Source organism: Triticum aestivum, chromosome 3A, assembly GCF_018294505.1.
Source record: "Triticum aestivum cultivar Chinese Spring chromosome 3A, IWGSC CS RefSeq v2.1, whole genome shotgun sequence".
Lineage (NCBI taxonomy): Eukaryota > Viridiplantae > Streptophyta > Magnoliopsida > Poales > Poaceae > Triticum > Triticum aestivum.
The window spans coordinates 370,035,965-370,057,082 of NC_057800.1; positions in this window are offsets into that span (position 1 = coordinate 370,035,965).

A 21,118-nucleotide genomic window follows, 5' to 3' on the forward strand; every position below is an offset into this window, starting at 1 on the left:
TGCCCACGGGCCCTGCCGCGTCCTCTTCTTCCTCTACGACGTTCCACAAGGGTCGGGAAGGACTCGCAGCACCGCCCCCAACTCCTTCCTCCTCGGGCTCCGGCAACCATCGCTTCGGCCCGAGCCACCCCAAGCTCCTTCGGCATCCACGAGTCGTCTTAGCAACGCCGTTGAGCACCTGGACCGGCCCCTCTCCCCTCTACCCCTCCTCGTACACCGTGCCCGTTCCACACCAACGCCCGAGCTCCGGCTTCTGCCGCGCCGCTCATCATCGACAGTCGTCCGGTGACCAAATGGCCATGTGCAGCCTCCCATCGCCTTGAGCCACCCCATCTCCGCTCGCGCGACCCTGCTGTCGCTGCTCCGTCGTGGTTGCACGCCTGCGCGTTGCGAGCGTCGCGCCCGCCTTGTCGCTATGTCGCAACCTCCTAGCGCCACTACTGCTGCTCCCTGTTGTGCTGCTGCTAGCTGTTGCCGCTGCTGCGGCTGCTGCTTGCTCCTGCAGTTGCTAACGCCGCTCGCTGCAGCCATCCGCCGTCGCCGGCGCCACTCGCCACCATTCCGCTAGCGCCCGCCCCTGTCTGTCGATCTTCTATGGGCAGCGTGTTGTGCCTCACCGCGGCTTGGCCCCCGCCTGCGCTACCACTGCACCTCGCTCGCCCACCCCGATGGCGCCCTGCCGCACCTGCCGAGCCACGCCCGCGCCCCAGCCACAATGCCGCCCCACACCCACTCGTCTCCATGCTGCTGCTCCGCCCATGCAGCCTCGCTGCTTTCCGCAGCCGCCCTGCCGCTCCTCGTGCACCGCCGCGCCCAGCGCTGCACACGCCCGAGCCGGCCACCGCTCGCCGGCCCTGCCGTCGACCACTGTCGGCACCGCCTAGTCCCCTCCTCCCCGCCGCGCCTGCTCCGGCCGGCCGAGGCCGCCGGCCGCGCCGGCTCCACCCCGCCACCACCGGCCCGTGCTCGCGACTACAGCCGCCTGCACGCCGCGCCTGGCTCCGTCGCTGCGCCGTGCACCGCTAGCTAGCGCCCCGCACCCGCTTCCCCCGCCGCCCTATCCCATTCATCAACCGCGCGGGCCCTGGCCGCTGGCACCGGCGCCCGGCTTCCCCGTCGCACTAGCGGGCTATGCCCGCACCCCTGGGCTCCTGCCTGTTTCGCCCACGCACCGCTAAGGCCTATGGGCCACTGCCTAGTAGGCCCCATCGGTCCCTTTTAAAAAAATATGTAAAAAAATATAATACAATTAATTAATTAATTAATCATGTTTAATTAACTAATTAAGTTTAATTAACCTACTAACTGAACTAGGCTAAAATGCTATTAGCTATTATGTGTATGGTAGGGGGCCCCACCACCCAGTTGACCAGTCAAATGTTGACTGGTCAACTGGGACCCCCTCGCCCACTTGTCATCCTTTGTGTACATAGATCTGGGTACCCCTAGCTTTCTAAGAATTATTTTTGTTTTAAGAATAAATCCAGAAAATGCTTTAATCTTTAAAAATTCATAGAAAATTATCCGTAGCTTGGATGAAAAGTTTTCTACATGAAAGTTGCTCAGAACGACGAGACGAATCCAAATACGCGGTCTGTTCGCCTGCCACACATCCCTAGCATAGCGAACATGCAACATTCCCTCTTCGGTCATTTGTGTGACACATGTCCGAAACCGGGAAAGCATTCACGGTTGCAATGCCCCTTCACCCATATCGTGTAGCCAGACGTTAGGTCACACTCGGCACACCATATTCCCATGTTATGCTTAGTGTTTCATATGTTTGCTTATATTTATTGTTTCTTCCCCTCCTCTCTCCGGTAGACTTCGAGACTGCCGCCGATGCTGCCCTGTGTTCGACTACGTCATCGACGACCCTCCTTCTCATCTGAGCAACCAGGCAAGCAAACCCCCCTTGAGCATTCCTATATCGCCCATTTCTTTCCCTCTCATGCTTGCATTAAAACTGCTACTGCTTTCTGTATGATCCTACTCTAATGCATAGCCTGTTTTTGTTACCTGCTTTCATACCTTACCTGCTTATTCTAAACTGCTTAGTATAGGTTGGTTAGAGATCCATCAGTGACCCCCACCTTGTCCCATTTGCCCCGCTTTATGTTCAATGACTCGATCAACGTGATCGACGTCCAGGCCCCGACACTGCACATCACCCCCCCTTAGTTGTATGACTCTGCAGAGTTACCATCGAGTGCCGAGGGTGGAACCTCTTACATCACTTCCGATGAGACCTCTGTAGTGTAGCTATTCAGTCGTGGTCATCGAGGGTGATTTCCTCCTTAACCACTTCTGATACGGCTTTGTCGTGAAACCCCTCAAGTGTGAACCTCGAGGGTGGACACTCTTACGTTCACCTTGATGATTACATCGAGTGGAATTCACCAGGGGTGATTCCTCGGGTTTTCCCCTTGATGTTTGGACACACGGATACTTGGACTTTACAGTTGTTACTTGGAAAGGAGGGTCGACCCTGAGGGGTACCCGCGAGTGATGTGGAGACGGGTTGACTTGGAGGGTACCCGAGAGTTGAACACGAGGCGTGGCCAGGCATTCTTAGCCCTTGCCGCAAGTACTCGAGACGGGGTGACGGGGTCACATCTTTTGTGAGTCTCTGCTTGTGACTGCACTACCAACACACAAACGGTTTGGATATTTGATCTGAGGGGCCTCTGGCATGATAGCACTAACCATCACGTGGGCATTGTATGGGCATTCTGCGTCGTATGCATCAGCCGAAGCTTAATAGACGTCAGCGACTGAGCGGCGTGCGCCGGGTTAGACTGGTAAGCTCCTGCCTTTTTAAGGAGGTAGCTAGGTCTGCTCACCGGCCGCCCATGGAACTTGCAGGAGTTCCCGGGGCGATGACCCATGACCCCTAGGGGCATACCTTTAGTCTGGCGTGCTGACCTCTCTATTAAGCCTAGGACGGGTTGCGGCGTATTGTTTGGCCGAGGCCGGGCATGACCCAGGAAAGTGTGTCCGACCGGAGTTAATGGAGCGTGGTGGGTAAGTTGGTGCACCCCTGCAGGGAAGAAAACTTCTATCGATAGCCTGTCCTACGGTAACGGGCACTTGGAGTTGTATCCCCATCGATACAACTAGAATTGGATACTTGAGATGAGAAATGGATAGTATGGCTCTGGGATTGCTTTCTCGCAGGGAGTCAAGGAAGGATATCTAGCCGAGGTTGATAACACTCCTACTACTTTACATTATGTTGATATGCACTCTTCTAAATGCTGCAAGATGCTTGAAGATGCTTGAAGATGCTAGTCTTCGATAGGCTAGGCTTTCCCCTTCCCTTCTGGCATTCTGCAGTTTAGTCCACAGATACGGGCCTTTCTTTGATACAGATGCATACTTAGTTTAGATCTGATGTAAGTCTTGCGAGTACTTTGGATGAGTACTCACGGCTGCTTTGCTACCTCTTTTCCCCATACCTGATTGTTGCGACCAGATGACGGATCCCAGGAGCCAGATGACACCACTGATGACTACTACTACCCCAAGGGTGCCTACTACTACGTGACGATTGCTGACGATCTGGAGTAGTTAGGAGGCTCCCAAGCAAGAGGCCTTGCCTTTTCGATCGTTGTTGCTTTTGTGCTAGCCTTCTTAAGGCAGACTTGTTTAACTTATGTCTGTACTAAGATATTTTTGCTTCCGCTGACTCTTGTGTATTTGAGATTATGTATTCGAGCCCTCGAGGCCCCTGGCTTGTAATATAAAGCTTGTATTATTTTAATTTGTGTCTAGGGTTGTGTTGTGATATCTTCCCGTGAGTTCTTGATCTTGATCATACACATTTGCGTGTATGATTAGTGTATGAGTGAATCGAGGGCGTCACAACGGCCATTTGCAAAGATATTTCAGTAGGTGTCAACTTATTCAAATCAAGTCTACGATATAAAGAGAGAGGCATAACACTAACACCGGCTCCAAGATCACATAAAGAAGTTTTAACATAGTTTCTTTTAATGGAGCATGGTATAGTTGGTACTCCGGGATCTCCTAGTTTCTTTGGTATTCCACCTTTATAAGTATAATTGGCAAGCATGGTGGAAATTTTAGCTTCCGGTATCTTTCTTTTATTTGTAACAATATCTTTGATATACTTAGCATAAGGATTCATTTTAAGCATATCAGTCGAACGCATACGCCAAAAGATAGATCTAATCATTTCAGCAACGCGCTCAAAATCCTCATCATCCTTTTTCTTGGATGGTTTAGGAGGAAAAGGCATGGGTTTCTGAACCCATGGTTCTCTTTCTTTACCATGCTTCCTAGCAACAAAGTCTCTCTTATCATAACGTTAATTCTTTGATTGTGGGTTATCAACATCAACAGCAGGTTCAATCTCTACATCATTGCTATTGCTAGGTTGAGCATCAATATGAACATCATCATTAACATTATCACTAGGTTCATGTTCATTACCAGATTGTGTTTTAGCATTAGAAATAGAAATATCATTGGGATTCTCAGGTGTGTCAACAACAGGTTCACTAGAAGCATGCAAAGTCCTATCATTTTTCTTTTTCTTCTTCTTAGAAGGTCTAGGTGCATCAACATTAGTTCTCTAAGAATCTTGCACAACTCTCTTAGGGTGTCCCTCAGGATACAAAGGTTCCTGAGTCATTTCAGCCCCTCAAGTCATAACTAAGGATGGCAATTTTATCCATGGACATGGATATCCATGGATATCCGACCCGAATGGATAGGGTTTGGATATGCTTTTGTGTCCATGGACGGCGCCCAAACCCGACCCGATTGTTCGTGGGTAGGGCATGGATACAATCTTGTACCCATGGATATACCCAAACCCGACCCGATAGTATGACTTAATGGAAAAAAGATCTGCTATCCCTGCCCCACGTTCACATGTCGCACAGTAATTTTACAATTTTTTATCTAAAACATGCATAATAAATTACATAATCCCCATCGCAACTTTTATAGATTGACGGTCTATCCCCTCCGTAACATACTACAACACCCGGCCCTTCCCTTATTTTTATCTTCTTCTTAAACGACTCGTCATTCTCATCTGTTAGAAAAATACTAAATGATCTTAGGTTGTTACTGGATGTTGATTTACCATAAGTGAAGCCTAGCCTGCCACGAGGTGAAGAATGGAAGAGTTTATGTTAATATTGTGTTAAGTCTTATTTATATGTCTTGAGAGGACCCAATGGATATCCAGTGGATATGGATATCCATCGGATTTGGACATGGACACAATTTTTCACCCATGGATTTTTTCATGGGCGGGCAAAGACTGTCTTCATGGATATGGATATGGATTTGATATTGTTCAACCCGATCCAAACCCGACCCATTGCCATCCTTAGTCATAACTCTAACAACATTATCATTTTTCTTATTATTTGATTTGTGAAGCAAATCATCTTGTGCTTTAAGCACTTGTTCTACCTGAGTGGTAACCATAGAAGCATGTTTAATAATAAGTTTAAGGTCACCTTTAACTCTAGACATGTAATCACTCAAGTGTTCAATCATATAAGCATTACATTTCAATTGTCTACCAACATAAGCATTGAAGTTTTCTTGTTTAACAATAAAATTATCAAACTCATCCAAGCATTGGCTAGCAGACTTATTACGAGGAATATCACCTTCATCAAATATATAGAGAATTTAGCTTTACTACCTGTGTCGGGTTATTAAGACCATGTATTTCTTCAATAGGTGGCAAATTCTTAACATCTTCAGCTTTAATACCCTTTTCTTTCATAGATTTCTTTGCCTCTTGCATATCTTCACGACTGAGAAATAGAATACCCCTTTTCTTCGGAGTTGGCTTAGGAGTTCGTTTAGGAAGTGTTCAATCATTATCATTACTCAATATATTATTTAATAGAAATTCAGCTTGCTCAAAAGTTATTTCCCGAAAAACACAACCAACACAACTATCCAGGTGGTCTCTGGAAGCATCGGTTAGTCCATTATAAAAGATATCAAGTATTTCATTTTTCTTGAGAGGATGATCAGGCAAAGCATTAAGTAATCGGAGAAGCCTCCCCCAAGCTTGTGAGAAACTCTTGTAATGGCTTGGCTTATTAGGGATGGTAGACTACTCATATCAATAAGGAATTATTTCTTTTCCGGGAGCCCATTCGGACAAAACTCCAAAGTTAAGCGTGCTCGGCTTGGAGTAGTGTCAGGATGGGTGACCGACCGGGAAGTTGCTCCCGGGTGCGCACGAGTGAGGACAAAGTGCGCAGAAAAGAGTAGTATTGATCTGTGGGGCCAGTCTAGATCCCGCTAGGAGTAACGACCACCGGCGGGTGTGTCTGGGGCGTTACAAGTTGGTATCAGAGCCGACCCTCGCGGTTACACGGATGTTTGCAGACAGGTGTGCGGTCATGTTGTTCATGATGTTTGTGACACGTCGTGGCACACGGCATGGTACATGTACCGGACTGGATGCACAGACGTATGTGCCAAGGGGGAACGTTCCTGTGGCCCGACAAGGACGTCGGTTCCTCTGAGTGGGGGTGTATGTAATGGCCTGGCTTATTAGGGATGATAGACTACTCATATCAATAAGGAATTTCTTCTTTTCCGGGAGCCCATTCGGACAGAACTCCAAAGTTAAGCGTTAAGTTGCTCCCGGGTGCGCACGAGTGAGGACAAAGTGCGCAGAAAAGACTAGTATTGATCTGTGGGGCCAGTCTAGATCCCGCCAGGAGTAACGACCACCGGCGGGTGTATCCGGGGCGTTACAACTCTCTTCTTCAATTCGCACAAAATTATATATTTCCCTTAAGGCAGCTTGTTTCTTATTGTAACATCCCAAATTTTCAATTTGGAATGTTATACATTAGATCATCATGCATATCATAATTTATTTGCTTTGGGTTTTGATCCTAGAAAATTCTAACCAACTCAAGGACCCACGGAGAGAGTTGGGGATTTCGTTATTTTCATATTTGAGTTTTTCTCAAATTTTGAGAATAGGATCATTTGATTTTATTTATTTTATCATCAATTATTTCTATTACAAAAATATGAGAGAGGGAATAAAATGAATTTCCCAAAATATAGAAATATTGAGGATTTAATAAAAAATCAAATAATTTTATTTCGGAGTTTTTTTGTTGTTTTTATTTGAATTAGGAAAAATGCGCGTTTTTCAAAATTGCATTTAGGGCCCAAATAAATGTTCACTTTGTCGGGCTTGATTTTAGAAGCCCGGGAAAATTTATTTCGGCATTTTCGAAGTCCGTTTAGTATTTCTTTTTATGTTTCTTCCGAGCGAAAAAAAATGGAACCGACTATGGGCCATACTCGGCCAGGACTCCGCCTGGCCGGGGCCTTTATAAGCCGGGGCAAGCCAGCCCGAAGGCCCAGCCGCCCCGAAACCCTAGCCGCGACTAGCCCCAGCCCCGCCGCCGCCGCCGCCGCCGCCCCGCCGCCGATCCGCCGGAGCCGCGCGTCGCCCGAGGTTCGCCGCACCTCGAATTCCGTGCCGTTTTAAAAAAATTCCGTTCGTCGTTTTTCTTTTTCGTCGGATTTTTCCGCGGTTATTTTCTGATCGCGATTTCTGATCTGATTTTCGTTTTACTTTTTCTTTTCGCTCGTTTATTGGAATCAGGCGATTCAAGTGCCTGGAGTTTCATCTCGAAACCCTCTATCCGAATAATCAACTTAAACAATTTTTTGCTACTGTAAAATTTGACTTAGGTTCAGATTACTAGAACGAAGTTGTTTTCTTTCGCCGTTTGACTTTCTTTGCTTCGTTCGATTTGATTCCTTTTGCCAACCAGAGTTCTTAAGTTGAACCTTCTGGTTAGATCTCTTATTTGAGTTTTACCTGTGCATTAGATGAGTACTTATTGTGTGCTTGTTTGTTTGCCTGCGATAGAGTACCCGGAGTGCGCCACCTGTTACTTTGAATCGTTAGGTTTCACGGATCATCAGCAAGGCAAGTAACACTTTGATCATACCTTTTCTACAACCCAGTTTTTTTGCATTAGATCAATCTTCACACATTGCATGATTAGGATCTAATTAAACTGTGGGATGGGAAGTAGATGAGGTAGTACCTATTACCTGTTTATTATCAAACCTTTGGGAGTTACTTCTACGTTTGCTTATTATGCCATGCTATGCTAGTAGACGTGGATTGGGTGAGTGAAATCCATGACAGATGTGAGATTGATAATTAATGGTTTATCTAAGGTGGCAACTTAAATACACATCTGGGTGGATTGAGGCACCTGGGTATTCCAGGACATGCCTGTTTTCTTTTGGACCGCCACCCAGACTCAAAGGGATCATGAGATTTTTCAAATTAGAAACTTCCGTGTGCAGCCACAAGCCATTATGGGCTCTGGCATAGTTGATTAAGTCGTGCGAACTCTTACAGGGTAGACTAGCAGATGTAGGGGAAAGTAGGTGTACCGGTCTATCCATCGTAAGGTGCTAGCGCTTCTGAAAGACTGTGTCTCGGTCATCCGTTTCTCAAACACCATGTAGTGCGAGAAATCCAACGGAGGCGATCGAGTCTTGTGGGGAAAAGTGCGCAAACCTCTGCAGAGTGTAACAAACTAATCATGATTAGCCGTGTCCCCGGTTATGGACATCTTGAGTATCTAGTATCTAGATTATCATGTGAATCTCAACATGTTACTCTAAAATTAATGTTGTTGGGTTAATGATGATGCTTAATTGGGATCGAGAATGCTGTCAACCATTCTCAATGTTTAACAACCACCATGATAGTAATTAAATTTATTCCTTTTGAAGTAGGGAAAAATTGGCTTTATGCAAAATTGTAACCATAGAGCTTTCCACCAGCCAAATATGCATATAGTATAGCTGTTGCATTCCATTACTCTCTATGTGTTACCTTGCCAACATATTCCATGTGCTGACCCGTTTTCGGGCTGCAACGTTAATGTTGCAGACTTTTCAGACGACGATTAAGGAGTTTTAGGTCGTGGTTCTATACTCGGTGATGCCGTTGGAGTTGATGGACTCACTTATCTTCCAAGCCTTCCGCTGTTGTTATTATTAGATGGCCTTAAGCCATATTTATTGTAATAAGTTCTCTTTTGAGACACTCAATGTAATAAGTGTGTGATTGCTACTCTGCTATAAATCCTCCGAGTACTGTGTGGTGTCAGCATTACTGATCCAGGGATGACACCGGAGCACAGAGATCAGACTGTTTGAGGTCTGGTCGCTACACTTATGAGCGGGGAAATATTTAGCAGAGAAGTAATAAATCATATCCTGGGGACTACGCACACAACTAGGAGCAAGAGAATTAAACCATGTGTTAGCATCACCCTTTAATGAGAACGGAAACAGCTTAAGGATATAGTAGTAACGATTTTTCCTCATGAGTGAATAGGGTGGCTATATCATTCAATTTAGTAAGATGTGCCACAACAGTTTCAGATTCATAGCCATAAAAAGGATCAGATTCAACCAAAGTAATTAACTCAGGATCGACGGAGAAATCATAATCCTTATCAGAAATACAGATAGGTAAAGTAGCAAAAGTAGGGCCATATTTCATTCTAGCATTCAATGACTTTTCTTTCAGCTTAGCTAACAGTTTCTTAAGATCATATCTATCTTTGCAAGCAAAAATGTCTCTAGCAGTTTCTTCATCCACAACATAACCCTCAGGCACATCAGGCAATTCATATCTAGGGGAGAATCTTCATCATCACTTTCATCAATATTATCTATTTCAATAATTTCATTCTCTCTAACAGTCACAGTATTCTCAAGCATAGAAGTAGTTTCATAATAAGCATCATGCATAGCAGAAGTGGCATCATCAATAACATGCAACATACCAGAATCAATAACAGGTGTAGGTGTCGCATATTTACTCATAACAGAAGGTGAATCAAGCGTTGAGCTAGATGGCAGTTCCTTACCTCCCCTCGTAGTTGAGGGAAAAATCTTGGTTCTTTCATCTTTCAAGTTACTCATAGTGATCAACAGATATAAATCCCAAGTGACTCAAAGAATAGAGTTATGCTCCCCGGCAACGGCGCCAGAAAATAGTCTTGATAACCCAGAAGTATAGGGGATCGCAACAGTTTTCGAGGGTAGAGTATTCAACCCAAATTTATTGATTCGACACAGGGGGAGCCAAAGAATATTCTCAAGTATTAGCAGTTGAGTTGTCAATTCAAACACACCTGAAAGAATTAATATCTACAGTAAAGTATTTAGTAGAAAAGTAGTATGGAAGTAACGGTAACAGTGGCAAAAGTAACATTAGCAGTTTCTGTAGCAATCGTAACAGTGGCAACAGAAAAGTAACTCAGCAAAGATCAATAAGTAAAAAGCTCGTAGGCAATGGATCAATGATGGATAATTATGTCGGATGTGATTCCTCATGCAACAGTTATAACATAGGGTGACACAGAACTAGCTCCAGTTCATCAATGTAATGTAGGCATGTATTCCAAATATAGTCATACGTGTTTATGGAAAAGAACTTGCATGACATCTTTTGTCCTACCCTCCCGTGGCAGCGGGGTCCTATTGGAAACTAAGGGATATTAAGGCCTCCTTTTAATATAGTACCAGAACAAAGCATTCACACTTAGTGAATACATGAACTCCTCAAACTACGGTCATCACCGGGAGTGGTCCCGACTATTGTCAATTCGGGGTTGCCGGATCATAACACATAGTAGGTGACTATTGACTTGCAAGATAGGATCAAGAACTCACATATATTCATGAAAACATAATAGGTTCAGATCTGAAATAATGGCACTCGGGCCCTAGTGACAAGAATAAGCATAGCAAAGTCATAGCAACATCAATCTTATAACATAATGGATACTAGGGATCAAACCCTAACAAAACTAACTCGATTACATGGTAAATCTCATCCAACCCATCACCGTCCAGCAAGCCTACGATGAAATTACTCACACACGGCGTGAGCATCATGAAATTGGTGATGGAGGATGGTTGATGATGACGATGGCGGTGGATTCCCCTCTCCGGAGCCTTGAACGGACTCCAGATCAGCCCTCCCGAGGAAGATTAGGGCTTGGCGGCGGCTCTGTATCGTAAAACACGATGAATCCTTCTCCCTGATTTTTTTTCTCCCCGAAAGTGAATATATGGAGTTGGGGTTGAGGTCGGTGGAGTCTCAGGGGGGCCACGAGGCAGGGGGCGTGCCCCAAGGGGGGCGCGCCCTGCACCCTCGTGGACAGGGTGTGGGCCCCCTGATGCTGATTCTTTTGCCAGTATTTTTTATTAATTCCAAAATGTGTCTCCATGGATTTTCAGGTCATTCCGAGAACTTTTATTTCTACACAAAAATAACACCATGGCAATTTTGCTGAAAACAGCATCAGTCCGGGTTAGTTCCATTCAATCATGCAAGTTAGAGTCCAAACCAAGGGCAAAAGTGTTTGGAAAGTAGATACGTTGGAGACGTATCAGCTACCTACCAGACAATCTAGTACTAAACCTTCGCCTCCCATTTCTCAAGAAACTTTCACTTGTGCGGGTTCGTATATCGGAGGCCTCATTGCACATCATCATCCACTCCAGTTGCCCTGCCCTGGAGTGCTTGGTGCTTGTTTTCACAGTTAGAATTGGTTGTCTCCAAATAAAGTCGCCAAACCTTGTAAGAATTGGAATTTCTTTTGACGGAAGGCAGCTCATCATCCAAGATGTCCCTTCACTTCAAAGCTTGACCCTTGATTCTAGTTATTCACCATCGCAAATAACCGTCCTCTTTGCGCCTAAACTGGAGACCGTGGGTGTAATACATGATCTTTGTGCTCATTTCAAGATGGTGTTTGGCTCCACAGTTCTTCAGGTACATAGTTTATATTATCATCTACTTTTGTAAACATACGCTACATTTTAAATTCCTGCGCATAAGTTATATATCATCTTGGAGTACACATTTTGTACTAATATTATGTTCCGTGCTCAATGAAGAGTTTCTGCATGGATAGCTTATCAATGGTGCCGGATTCTGTCGAGATCTTATATATCCAAATGAATAGTTTTGATCTGACCAAGATTATTGGCTTGCTGCAATGCTTTCCATGTCTGGAGAAGTTGTATATAAACATGATAATTTCACGCATATACTTGAATTAACCGTTCAGCTGTTGCTCTTTCGACACTCTTTTTTAGACCTTAACTGATTTCAATCTTCATGTCCATTTAGGCAACGGGGCGGGGTAAGAAAGTTATAACTAATTGATGGGTTCGTAAGTACTGGGATTTTCTCACTTCTCATGGCATTCGATTGAAGACAATAACACTAGAACGATATGTATCCAACCATGCAAACACTAGATTTGTCACATTCTTCCTGCTGAATGCGAGGTTACTATTATCCATCAGGCTTAAGTTTATCATCAGCATGGTTTTGACGGATGGGTATGTCGAAGAGCAAAAAAAAAGTAGTTGCAGGTGGACAAAAGAGCTTCTGAACATGCCGGGCTTCTATTTACAACATATTGTGGCCATATTCCAGTAATTTTATGACCCAGGATGTTCATTATATGGACTTGACCGATCCATTTGACTGTCACTGCCGAAAACAGTGCTAGAGTTAGATGTTGTTGCCCTTCTCAATCTAGGTTTTGTCTAAACCTGATGAACAATTAACCCTCGTGCTTTTGTACAGTTTGTAAGCTGGGGTTAGATGTTCTTGCCCTTTTCAACTCGGGTGTGGTTGTCATATTTCCTTTCAAACAAGGCAAATGGCTTGTCATTCGTTTAATTTAGAGTGAAATACTGTAACAAATTCCAACCAAGGGGAATAACATCACTCTCGCCGGCTGCTTGAGCTCACTCTGCATTACATAACCCAAGTGATTAGCCCCCACCAACACCCACAAACTTATTTTGAACTAGCACACCAAATGGGTTGTAAATTTTCATAAGAAAGGTTGCATGACCGTGACAGATTTGGATTCTGACATTTCGGACCCACGAGGAAATAGCCTATCCAAGGTGGTCTCGACTTACTAGCTAGTCAACAAACGATTCTGCCTACCAGCCGTTGGATTGACATCCAACATCTATCGTGTATATTCTATCTCTTGTCTTCTTCCTCCAGCCGCCCAAACCAAATCACCCCATCAGCTCCGCCTGCTTCCGCCTCCCATGGCTGGCTGCGCCTCCGCCGCCCTATCGTACCCTCCAACATTGGCCAGTCCCTCCCTCTATTCCCCCACACGTCCTGTTATTCTCCGGTGACGTCATCCCCAACACGCACCCGCACCCGAACAAGTCAACCCTCGTACACCGCTCTGCCTGCGACTGGACCGGCGCATCTTCCACGACTCATGTTCGTTCCGTCCGAGGCCTCGCCGCCGTGGTAACATCCCAATTTTCAATTTGGATGTTATACATAGGTCATCATATGCATATCATATTTTTATTTGCATTTGGTTGTGATCCTAGAAATCTTAAGAAACTCAAGGACCCAAGGAGAGAGTTGGAGGTTTCACTAATTTTCATTTTTGAATTTATTTCAAATTTGAAGAAAGGATCAATTTGATTTTAATATTTTCTCTCGAATTATTTCCAATAACAAAAATAAATGAGAGAAGATAAAATGACTTCTTCAAACAGAAAAGAAATTTTGGACAAGAAATTTTAAAATCAAATTATTTTTATTTGTATTTCATTTGCTATTTTATTTGAATTAGAGAAAAACATGCATTTTTTAAAATTGCACTTTTAGTCCAGAAAAATCTTCATCTTGTCCTAAATATTAGGTTTGGACGGTGAAAATTATTTCTAGTATTTATTTTTTAGATTTTTTTATATTTTATTAGGATTTTTCTTCCGCGGCGAAATTTATTTAAAAAAAGTTCCTGGGTCGGCCCAGCCGAAGCCGGGCCACGGCCCAACTCGCGTGCCACCTCCTTCCCCGCTCGGGAGGAGTCCCCCCGCTGCCGCCGCCTGGGGAGTCTGGCTCGGACTCCCGTTCCGCTGCCCCTTGCCCAAGCCACCGCCCCCGCCCCGCCTCCCACTCTCCTCATCAAGCCGTCGCTGCCTTAGCCCCGCCGCCGCGCCGCCGTCGCCGCTGTCGCCACTGCATGCCGCCGGAGCCGCCCCGCCTCGCCGCCGACGCCCGTAGCCGAACCCCGCCGGATTTCGCCGCCACCGATTTTCTCCAATTAAAACGGTATAAACCGTTCGGTTTTTTAGATCGGTTTTTGTTTTAGTTCGTTAGTTTACAAACGTTCACCCGTTAGTTTCTAATAGCAAACGGTTTTCATTTATTAGTCTCTGTTAGCGGACGTTCGCTAGATAGATTTTTATTTTTATTTTTGGCCAGGGACCTATCCGCGAATACTTTTCCAAATTAGTCCCTGATCTCTACACCCTCGTTACTTTTTGCTCGTTTATCCAAATCCAGTGAAACCAACGCCAAAATATTCATCTCAATCCCCTGTATCCAGATAATCAACTTGAAAATGGTTTTGACAATTTAAAATTCGGTTTTAAGCAGATTTGATTTTGGACTTCTTTTGATCGTAGTTTGAGTTTCGTAACTTCGATTCGATTGATTCTTTTTGCAAATCGAAGCTCTTCTCTTGAACTTTATGTTCAGATCTTTTCTGTTGGTTTTACCTATGCATAGTATGCTTGACTGCTTATGTATGTTATTTTTTGTTCATGATAGAGTTCCCGGAGTGCGAGGCCTGCTACTACATATCTCTAGGGTTTTTCGATCATCGGCAAGGCAAGTAACACTTTGATCATATCCCTTCATTACCTAGTTTTTATGCATTAGTTTCAACCCTCAAACATTGCATGAGTAGGACTTGTTTAACATGTGGGTATTGGGAAGTAGTTGATGAGGTAGCACCTATTGTCTTATATCAAACCCTGGGAGTTACTACGTTATGCTTATACTGCTATGCTATGCTCGTAGACGTGGATTGGGTTTTGAGAGAATTCATGAAAGTTGTGAGAGTTATTGTTTACTAAGGTTTAACTTAAGATGGCTACTTTAATACACATCTAGGTGGATTGGTTTGTGGGCACCTGGGGAATCCGTGTGATCATCCTATGGTTTGCCACCCAGGCTCAAAGGGATCATAATATTCTTCATGCTAGAAAATTTCGTGTGCAGCCACATGCCATTAGTTGTGGGAATCCTTTCCATGGAGGGCTAGCAGATGTAGGGGATTGTAGGTGTACCGGCCTATCTATCGGTTAAGGGGACCTCTTCGAAAAGACGGTGTCCCGGTCATCTGTTTCTCAAACATCATGTAGTGCGAGAAATACAACGGAGGAGATCAAGTCTTGTAGGGAAAAGTGCGCAAACCTCTACAGAGTGTACAAACTAATCATATTTAGCCGTGTCCCCGGTTATGGACATCTTGAGTATCTGGTACTTGAATTATTATGTTGATCTCATCACTCTACTTAATTAATTTGTTGGGTTGTTAACTTTTAATTGGGATTGAGTTGGGGTTACCATCTCAATGTTTCAACAAACTTTGTAGTTAAATAAAATATGTTCCTTTGTCGTAGGGAAAAACTAGCTTTATGCAAATGATAACCATAGAGCCTCCACCAGCCATGTATGCATGTAGTTATAGCTGTTACTTGTTCATTGCTTTATAGTGTTATCTTGCCAGCATATTCCATGTGCTGACCTATACCGGCTGCAACGTATTATGTTGCAGATTTTTCAGTCGAAGAGTAAGGTGTGCTAGGTAGTTTTCATGCACTCAGTTTTGCCGTGGAGTTGGATGGACTCTTCTACCTTCGAAGCTTCTGCTGTTATCTTATTTAGATGGCCTTCAGCCATATTATTGTAATAAGTTCTCTTTTGAGACATCCGATGTAGTAAGTGTCTGATTGAACTCTGTTATAATTCCTCGAGTACCGTGTGTGTCAGCAATACCGATCCAGGGATGACACTTAAGCACAGAGACTTGACCTTCTGAGGTCGGGTCGCTATAGCCGCCCTCCGCCTTGGTTCGCTTGCCGTGCACGATGCGCCGCCCTCTTGTGTTGTCAATGTCGTCAACAACCGAGAGGAACAAGGAGATGACTATACGTGGAGAGGATAATAGTAGGGACCCATCAATGTCATGGAAGTACGCAAGCAAGTGCCTCGTTATTACAAGCCCAAAAAATGGTTCCTCCTAATGGTTGGACATCTGGGGCTCACGCCATTGTCAACGTAGTCAATAAACGAGAGAATTACACAATGAAAGGCTGACACCAGGGACCGAGCAGGTCGCGCGGTTGTTATTTACTTTTTTTGGAATAAGCAGTTGTTATTTATACTAGTTTTAGCAACGGGTCAGGGTAACAATGGGGCTGTGCGGGGGTTGTGGCCTGTCTAGCCAGAGTTTTATTTATGTTTACCACATCATGAGCCCAGTTGTGTTTTTTTCTTGCTGAAAATGGCTAGCCCAGTTCTACTTTTCTTAAAAGAAATACCCAAACGAGGCCTACTTGCTTTGTTAGCCCCGCTGGGCTGCAAATCTTTCAAGACGAGGAGAGTTTCATTCGGTTTGCCTAGAAAATGGGCTATCAGTAATGAGAAATGGGTTGTACATTTTTAAAACACATCAAACCGGGAATTCATTTCAATTTTTTTCATTACAAGATTTTAAATTCCATTGATTTTTATGCATGGACAATTATTTGGATTTTATATTTATATATATTATTTTTCAAAATAGTTTGAATGTGACTCGATATTTCGGGATTAAAAACAGTTGACCGCATCGAAATATGCAAAATTTCGTATATTTTTTAACCATGGCCATAATATGGGCTGTAATGCTAACAAAAAGAAGATGGGCTCCAAAAAATCCTTAAGAATTAGCAAATGGGCTGTAAATTATTAGAAATAATGGTAGATGAGTTGTATGTTGTTTTCCGCAGATTTGAGGCTGACTTGTGCGCCTACTATAGGTTGACGCGTACGCTTTCCTAAAAAAGGTTGACGCACACGCAACGCCGTGTCAACTTAGTCCACACACGAGAGCAGTGACTATGGGATGTCCATCCAACGACCGTCGTGCTTCTTCAATCTCTGCTCTTCTTGCTCCATCCGCTCAAACAAGCGCCGGTGGGACTGCCTCCTCCCTCCTCCAGCGGCCGGCTGTGCTGCCGCACAGGCCTCACCGCCCCACCGTACTCCCATCGCTGGCCCCTAGCCATCCCTCTACTCACCCACACCTGCTGTTAGTCTCCGGCGAGGGCAGACGAACCAGTAAATCCTCGTACTCCCCTCCGTGTGGGAAACAACTACCGAGTCTTCCATGGCTCTATGTCGTTCCATTCCTAGGCCTCGCCATCGTCCACCGCCCTGGTGCAATCGACGCATGTGGTCAACGTGGTCAACGAACGACATCCATTAGAAGTGGACTGTACGTGGAGAGGCTGCCAGCTGGGTCCACGGCCGCACGCAAGGAAATCCCTCCTTATTACACGCAAAATAATGATTCCTCCACCTGACAGCTAGGACCCACCGGAAGGGCCTCTGTATTTTGCGAAAAAAAACGTTCCACCCGCTGATAGGTTGGACCCACCAGCTATATCTTCGCACGCAAGGAAGTGCCTCCTTATTACGCACAAAAAATTGAATACTCCCCCTGCTAGCTGGGACCCACTGTAGTTGGAGGCTAACTTGTGGGCCTACTAACGTGGATGGAGGGCTTTGTTAACTTAGTCAATATGAACGATTCTAGCTTTGTTGACCGTACGATGTCCATCCAACGGCTGCCGGTTCTATATCCCGCGTATCTCGTAGTAGGGGTCCTAAGCTAAGCGTCTTGGAGCGATGGTAACATGGACACGGGATTTTACCCAGGTTCGGGCCCTCTTGATGGAGGTAAAACCCTACATCCTGCTTTTGATTGTATTCATATGGGGTGTAGTACAGAGTACATGTATCTACCACGAGATTGTAGTAATGAATATGAGATCGTCTATTGACTAGCCTGGCCTCAGTATATATATGCACCGTAGGCCTAGGGTTTAGAGGAGTCCTGGTCTTGTGCGCCAAGTCTTTGTGGAATCCTCCTTATATTCGGCATGGGCTGCCCAAAGTGGCCCATTAGTGAATCATCATGGGGTCCTCGGCCCGATCCAGCTGGTCGGGAGACGACGTGGTGAGTACCCCTAGTCCAGGACACCGTCAACGGCCACGGTGCTTCTTCAACCTCTGGTCTTCTTGCTCCAGCCGCCCAAACCAGCCGGTCGTGCCACCTGTTCCTGCCTCCCATGGCCGGTTGTTCTGCCGTGAAGGCCTCACCGCCCCCTACTACTCCCGCCGCTGGCCAGGCCATCCTTCTAATCACCCACACCCCCTGTTATTCTGCAGCAACATCAGCCTCACACCGCAGCCGAACCAGCGAACCCTCGTACTCCTCTCCGCGTGGGCATCCACTACCACGTCTTCCCCGGCTCCGTGTCGTCCCCTTCCTAGGCCTCGCCGTCGTCCACCGCCTTGGTGCTCTTGGAGCGGCATGGTCAAGCGATGACTTCCATCAGAAGAGTATTGCACGTGGAGAGGCCGACAGCTGGGTCCACGGCCGTAGCAAGGAAGTGCCTCCTTATTACGTGGAAAATAATGATTTCTCCACCTGACAGCAGGGACCCATCGGACGGGACACCGTATTTTGTGAAAAAAATGTTTCCCCCCTGACTGCTGGGACCCACTGATACGTCTCCAACATATCTATAATTTTTTATTGTTCCATGTTGTTATATTATCAATCTTGGATGTTTTATAACCATTTTATAGTCATTTTATATCATTTTTTGGTACTAACCTATTGACATAGTTCCAAGTGCCAGTTGATGTTTTTTCATGTTTTTACATCGTAGATAATCAATACCAAACGGAGTCCAAATGCAATGAAACTTTACGGAGATTTTTTATGGACCAGAAGACACCTAATGGGCCAAGGCAGTGCCTGGGGGTGCTTCAAGGGGAGCAAAACCCACCAGGGCGCGCCAGGAGGCCCAGTCGCGCCCTGGTTGGTTGTTCCCACCTTGGGTGCCCCCGGACCACCTCTTTGCTCTATAAATACCCCCAATATTCCAGAAACCCTAGGGGAGTCGATGAAAATTAATTCCAGTTGCCGCATAGTCCAGAACCACCAGATCCAATCTAGACACCATCATAGAGGGGTTCACCACTTCCATTGGTGCCTCTCCGATGATGCGTGAGTAGTTCTTTGTACACCTTCGGGTCCACGGTTAGTAGCTAGATGGCTTCCTCTCTCTCGTTTGATTCTCAATACAATGGTCTCTTGGAGATCCATATGATGTAACTCTTTTTGCGGTGTGTTTGTTGGGATCGGATGAACTTTGAGTTTATGATCAGATCTATCTTTTTATATTCATGAAAGTTATTTGAGTTTCTTTGACCTCTTATATGCATGATTTCTTATAGCCTCGTATTTCTTCTCCGATATTTGGGTTTTGTTTGGTCAACTTGATCTATTTATCTTGCAGAGGGAAGAGGTGCTTTGTAGTGGGTTCGGTCTTACGGTGCTTGATCCCAGTGACAGAAGGGGAACCGACACGTATGTATCATTGCTACTAAGGATAAAATGATGGGGTCTATCTCTACATAGATAGATCTTGTCTACATCATGTCATAATTCTTATTGCATTACTCCGTTTCTCCATGAACTTAATACACTAGGTGCATGCTGAATAGAGGTCGATGTGTGGAGTAATAGTAGTAGATGCAGGCAACAGTCGGTCTACTAATCTTGGACGTGATTCCTATGTAATGATCATTGCCTAGATATCATCATGATTATTTGAAGTTCTATTAATTTCCCAACAGTAATTTGTTTACCCACCATTTGCTATTTTTCTTGAGAGAAACCACTAGTGAAACCTACGGCCCCCGGGTCTCTTTCTCATATTATTTGTCTTTGCGATCTATTTTATTTGCCTTTTATTTTTAGGTCTATTAAACCCAAAAATACAAAAGTACCTAGCTGAAATTTATTTTATTTGGTATTCGATCTATCAATCTACTACAATTTTATCTCATGTTCGTTTGGCCATCTTGGGGCGCAGCTACCCGAAAGGGACTGACAACCCCTTTTACACGTGGGGTTGCGAGTAGTTTTTATTTGTGTGCGGGTGCTATTTACGTTGTGTTGCTTGGTTCTCCTACTGGTTCGATAACCTTAGTTTCACATCTAAGGGAAATACCTACCACCACTTTGCTGCATCATTCCTTCCTCTTTGGGGAAATACCGACGTAGCTTCAAGCGACATCAATTTTTGGCGCCGTTGCCGGGGAGGATCTTCAACATATACCAGGTTCCTAATCACAAATCTCATCTCCTCACAATTTACATTATTTGTCATTTGCCTCTCGTTTTCCTCTCCCCCACTTCACAAAAATTTGTCGTTTTATTCGCCCTCTTTTTCGTCCACTTTAGCTCTCTTCTTTGTCGCCATGGCTGACCCCAAAAAGGCAAAGGGTTTTCTCCCGAGTGTTAATGCTTTGGATAGCCCCTTCGTCCTCTCTAAGCTCATAAACAATGATGCTATGGAAAAGCTTACCGGGTTTGTTAAGGAAAATTCTAACGATCTTGATGAAGATGATCCCGAATTTTTTCGTTATTTGCTTGATGAATCTTTGAAAGATGCTTGGGATAGGCTATTGAGAATCTGAGATAGCTATGTGCCCCAATATCAGATAGAGATATACTTGAAAAGTTTTTATGTTGGTTTACCTTCTTCCTTCAAGCAAGTGTTGGCTTCTATATTTGAAAACGGTTTTCTTGGAGGGGATGCCACTGATACTTATGAAAGGATGAAAACCATATTTGGGCACCCCAAGGAAAAGAATGTTGAACCCACTACCCTCTTGTGTTTTATAAAAATTAAATAATCAAAGAGATGAAGGCTAGTTTAGATACGAATTTTCGCAACGTACTTAATCTTACCTCTACTATTAATGGGCACGTGCTTTCATGAAATAGAAAGATAAATGCCATTGATAAGAAATTTTCTCTTTGCTTTCAAAAGGGAGGAGATGACAAAACGAAGATCCTTGCTTTATTCCTAGCTAAGGGCGTAAAACTAGAGCGCTTGTTGGGAG